The sequence below is a fragment of the Trichosurus vulpecula genome, chromosome 9, assembly GCF_011100635.1.
Source record: "Trichosurus vulpecula isolate mTriVul1 chromosome 9, mTriVul1.pri, whole genome shotgun sequence".
Classification (NCBI taxonomy): domain Eukaryota; kingdom Metazoa; phylum Chordata; class Mammalia; order Diprotodontia; family Phalangeridae; genus Trichosurus; species Trichosurus vulpecula.
Window position 1 is genome coordinate 9,829,608 of NC_050581.1, and position 6,000 is coordinate 9,835,607.

Consider the following 6,000-nt stretch of genomic DNA (forward strand, 5'->3'; position numbering starts at 1 on the left):
CATCCAGCTGAGGCCAGTTCTGTCCTTCCCTACCCCCAGAAGTTATTTGGCACAGAAACTGTGGCCAGTGAAAAGTGAGGAGATAGCTTTAATATCTAGCCTAAAAGAAAACCATTGAAAGTGGAGTCAGAAAGTGAGCAAAAGGGGAATATAAGGAAGAAAAAAACTGAAATTAGCAAAGATCTCAGGAGGAAGAAAACTTAAAGATTTTGAACTTAAGTAAATAAATCAACAGGAAACATATTGATAACAAAAGAAATATGGCTTCCAGATCATATGAACAAGTCCACACATCTCAGAATAAGTACTGAAAGATAAAAAGAAAACAAAGTCCGTGATGAGACCCAGGACTCTGTGAATTCCTAAGAGGGCATGGAACTACCCCAAGGTGTATCCAAATGGTTCAACAGAGAAATAAGAATCATAAAAGCAGAATTTATGGCCTGCACAGCAAAAATAATTAGCAGCGTTGCAAAACTTGAATCCTCAGAGGCAAATCTCTCCAGAGAAACAAAAGAGAGAGCAAATGATTGGGAATGCAAATACATAGAAGTAAAGGGCAATCTGGAATAAGAGGAACAAAAAGCAATAATGTTAAAAGAAAACATGATCTCTATACAAACAAAATGTATTGATCTAGAAGACTGGTATAGAGGTGACCCTGAGTACTTAAAGACTAAGCCCATGAAACATAAGTTTTGGCCAGCTTTTGAGTACAGGCCCAACAGAAGGCTTTGTGTCTGTAGCCAGAGGAGCAAGCTAAGTTTGAAGGGTTAATCATCATTTGGTCACAGCAATTTAGTAATCTATCAATTAATCACTTACTGTGTGCAGGCAATGTGCTAAGCCAAGGTTGGAGACTAGACCTAGGGTTTTATTGAAATAGGGAACTCCCAGGAGAGAAAACTCCCTCTACCAGACCAGGGTATCCTAGTAAAGGCAAAAATCAAATAGTCCCTGCACTCAAGAGATTTGCATTCTATAGGGGAAAACATACAAATGGAAGTACACACAGAATATGTAACCATCCACTCCAGTGTGGTAGTGTTGTAATCTGACGACCATGTGGGAAAGAGTCCCCAAAAAATGACCTTTCCATGAACCTGGAAAACAACATCCACAAGGACTACACCAATGTAATTTTATAAAGGAGAACACCACCCCTCTCTCCAAAGTGAAAAAACTTAATGCTGTGAAATCATAAGGACCAAGCTTGGCCCCAAAGAAAAGTCATGAGAATAAACTCCCTCCCTTACTAAGAAAGATGAGATTTTCCAAATCAATCTCTCCAATCATGACATTTCTTGAGCGCTAGGTTTACATTTCTTAATACACACTGGACATTCCTACCTAGCTATCCCATCTTCTGGACACTAATCTTCCCTTGCCTTCAGTTCTCAGCCTCCTTCTACCATTCTGGCTGATACTTCTCAGAAGTCTTTTCACCAACACCTCTTCCTACTCTCCTAACATGCTCCACATGCAAAACTCTCCCCCAGCATAACTCCTTCTTCTGGCTTCTGTATTTCTGCTAACCTTAGCAGCCTAGTCCTTAATAAATGTGAATAACACATTTTCTAGGCATATTCATCTCATTAATTTTTATTTGTTTAATTTTAAGTCTACCTTTTCTACCACTTGGGGAGACTATAAATTGTCTTTTTCCTCTTTTTGTATTCCCAGCACTTAGCACAGTGCCTGGTACATGGTAGGCACTTAAATAAATGTTTATAGACTGACATATATGTACCATGTATGAAGATACAAAGATTCTCTCTCTGTCTCTCTCTGTGTGTCTCTCTGTCTGTCTCTCTCTCTCTGTATCTCTCTCTATCAGTATCTCTCTCTCTCTCACACTCACACACACACACACACACACACACGCACACACTCTTATTTATCATGTATGTCTGTATATGAGTCTTCACAAGAAGGACATACTAAGGGTTTGTAGTGGTGATAGATGGGTACCCCCAGGGAAATGAGTGGTCTCCAAATAGCTACTTTGCTTCCATGATCCATGAGGTGCACAGTGTCCATGACACTCTTCAGTCATGCACCTCTAGTAAAAATCAATGCACATTGTGCTCTGGGGTTGGGTCTATTTATAGGTGTTATTTTCCACTCCTTTCTGCAGCTGTTTTTAAGTCTCAAGTTTCTGGCACAAAAGTAGATAGAGACTCCCTGGCAGAGACTGAGGTGTGTGAACTGTATCGTCTGCTTTTCAGAAAGCTGAACACTCAATGAGGGGCTAATGGACTCATCTAGGTCATCTTAGTCATCATATTTATGAAGAAGGAAAATTTTCAATATAGAACCCAGTATCCTTTCCTGTATCTAAATTGTTTGGGGTGCCAGAGAGACTTCATTTATTCATTCATTTATTCCTTTGTTTGTTCTTTTTGTCATTACTTCATTCAACAAACAGCTATTGAGTTAGCAGCTTACACAAACATCTGTTTAGACTTCTCAACAGTCTCTGGGAAATACACAGAGAATCATGGAATGTTATCTCCGGAAGGAATCTTATCCCTTATTTTACACATAAGGAAATCAAGATTGAGAGAGGTGGGAAATTGACTTTGATTTTAAAATTTCTTTTAGGAGGTGGCAGGTGGATTCTTTCTGTTTTCTCTTCAACCTCTAGTTCTAATAGTGCTAAGCAGTACTATAGGGTTAGGGCTTTTGTTATTTTTTTTGAAAGTGATATCCATTTTTTTATCATGGTTTTCCAGAAGTTTGATGATTCTGGGGGCAGAGCCAAGATGGCAGCTGGAAAACAGGGACTTGCTCAAGCTCTCCCCCAAATCCCTCCAAACACCTGTAAAAAATGCCTCTGAAAAATTCTAGACCTGCAGAACCCACACAATAGCAGAGGGAAGCAGGTCTCCAGCCCAGGATAGCCACGATGGTTTCTGGGAAGGGTCTATCACATGCTGCTGGGAGTGGAGCACAGCCCAGCGTGGGCCATGCCAGGACAAACCAGACCAGGAGTGGGCCAGAGCAGGCCTTAGGGCCATGAATCATTGAGCTGTAGCAGTTACCAGACTTCTCAACCCACAAATGCCAAAGACCATGGAGCAGGTTAGTAGGAAAAGTACTAGATTGGGTTAGAAAGTGGTCCGGCCCCAGCCCTGGGGGTGGCGGAGGTGGTGTAGCGTGTGGTGACAGCAGCAGCAGGAAGCTCCTGAGGCTGCTTCGAGAGTCCCCGGTTCACACAGGGCGGGGGGTGAGGGGAGAAATCAAGTGGCAGACCAGAGCGGTACTGCAGGGCTTGATTTGCCCTTCTTGGATCTGGGTCACAATCCTAGCTGGCTGTTCTTGGGGGAGGAGGAGCGCTGCTATGACAGAGCTTGCGGTGACAGTGGAGTAGAAGTAGCTCTGAAAACAGCAGCGCAGCCCCTAAAGCTTGGGACAAAGCATTCTCTACTCTACAAGCAGTCATACCCTGACAAAAGGCTCAAAAGGCTGGGAACATGGCCAGGCAGTGAAAAAGGATGCAGACTCAGACGCAGACTCTAGAATCCTTTTTGCTGACAAAGAAGATCAAAACATACAGCCAAAAGAAGTCAACAAAGTCAAAGAGCCTACATCAAAAGCCTCCAAGAAAAATATGAACTGGTCTCAGGCCATGGAAGAGCTCAAAAAGGATTTGGAAAAGCAAGTAAGAGAAGTAGAGGAAAAATTGGGAAGAGAAATAAGAGTGATGCAAAAAAACCATGAAAAACAAGTCAATGACTTGCTGAAGGAGACTCAAAAAATACTGAAGAAAATAATACCTTAAAAAATAGACTAACCCAAATGGCAAAAGAGCTCCAAAAAGCCAATGAGGAGAAGAATGCCTTGAAAGGCAGAGTTAGCCAAATGGAAAAGGAGGTCCAAAACACCACTGAAGAAAATGTTACCTTAAAAATTAGATTGGAGCAAGTGGAAGCTAGAGACTTTATGAGAAATCAAGATATTATGAAACAGAACCAAAGGGATGAAAAATGGAAGACAATGTGAAATATCTCATTTGAAAAACCACTGATCTGGAGAATAGATCCAGGAGAAAGCCATGATCAAAAAAAAGAGCCTATCCATCATCTTTCAAGAAATTTTCATGGAAAATTGCCCTGATATTCTAGAACCAGAGGGTAAAATAGAAATGGAAGGACTGGGCACCTCTTGAAAAAGATCCCAAGAAGAAAACTCCTAGAAATATTGTCACCAAATTCCAGAATTCCCAGGTCAAGGAGAAAATACTGCAAGCAGCCAGAAAGAAACAATTTGAGTATTGTGGAAACATAATCAGAATAACACAAGATCTAGCAGCTTCTACATTAAGGGATCAAAGGGCTTAGAATGTGACATTCTGGAGGTCAAAGGAGCTAGGAATAAAACCAAGAATCACCTATCCAGCAAAACTGAGTATCATGCTCCAAGGCAAAATATGGATTTTCAATAAAATAGAGGACTTCAAAGCTTTCTCAGTAAAAAGATCAGAGCTGAATAGAAAATTTGACTTTCAAACACAAGAATCAAGGGAAGCATGAAAAGGTAAACAAGAAAGAGAAATCATAAGGGACTTACTAAAATTGAACTCTTTTGTTTACATTCTTACATGGAAAGATGATGTGTGTAATTATGAGACCTTTCTCAGTATTAGGGTAGTTGAAGGGAATACACATATATATAGACAGAGGGCACAGGGTGAGTTGAATATGAAGGGATGATATCTAAAAAAGTCAAATTAAGGGATGAGAGAGGAATATGTTGAGAGAGGGAGAAAGGGAGAGATAGAATGGGGTAAATTATCTCACATAAAAGTGGCAAGAAAAAGCAGTTCTGTTGGAAGGGAAGAGGGCGCAGGTGAGGGGGAATGAGTAAATCTTGCTCTCATCAGATTTGACTTGAAGAGGGAATAACATGCACACTCAATTGGGTACCCCACAGGAAAGTAGGGGGAAGGGGATAAAAAGGGGGGATGATAGAAGGGAGGTCAGGTAGGGGGAGGAGATAATCAAAAGCAAACGCTTTCGAAAAGGCACAGGGTCAAGGGAGAAAATTTAATAAAGGGAGACAGGATAGGATGGAGGGAAATATAGTTAGTTTTTCACAACATGAGTATTGTGGAAAGGTTTTACATAATGATACATGTGTGGCCTATGTTGAATTGTTTGCCTTCTTAGGGAGGGTGAGTGGGAAGGGAAGAGAGGAGAGAATTTGGAACTCAAAGTTTTAAAAGCAGATATTTAAAAAAAGTTGTTTTTGCATGCAACTAGGAAATAAGATACACAGGTAATGGGGCATAGAAATCTGTCCTGCTCTATAGGAAAGTAAGTTGAAAGGAGATGGGGGAGTGGAGTGGGGTGACAGAAGGGAGGGCTGACTGGGGAAGAGGGCAATCAGAATATATGCCATCTTGGAGTAGGGGGGAGGGTAGAAATGGGGAGAAAATTTGTAACTCAAAATCTTGTGGAAATCAATGTTGAAAACTAAAATATTAAATAAATAATAAAAAATTAAAATTAAAAAAGAAGTTTGATGATTCTTAAATTATTTCTTTTAGACCTTTTTATTCCAGTTCAATTTTTTATTCTAAATATCTCACATACTCTTATTTTTCAATCTTGACTTTAATTTTTTCTTTGTTTTCTCATGAGTCATTAATTTCTGTTTGCTTCATTCTGTTTTTCAGGGAGTCTTCTACTACTTGGGTCATGTTTCCTCCTTCCGTTTTAAGTTATTTATTCTCTTTACAATTTTTCCCCCTTGTGGTCTCTAGTTATATGTTTTTCCTTTGCTTCCTTCCAGTCATTCTTGCAGACTCTGTGGTCAAACCCTTTTCTTTTCCTAAGACTCTTCTTGTACCTATTGTGGAGTTACTTTCTTATTCTTGGCTTATGGAAATGGCTCTCCCAAAGTCATACAGTTTGTATGACAAAACTGTGTAATGATCTGCCTTGATCACTACCCCCACAAACTGGAGTCATTCAACCCCACCCACTCTGCCCTGAC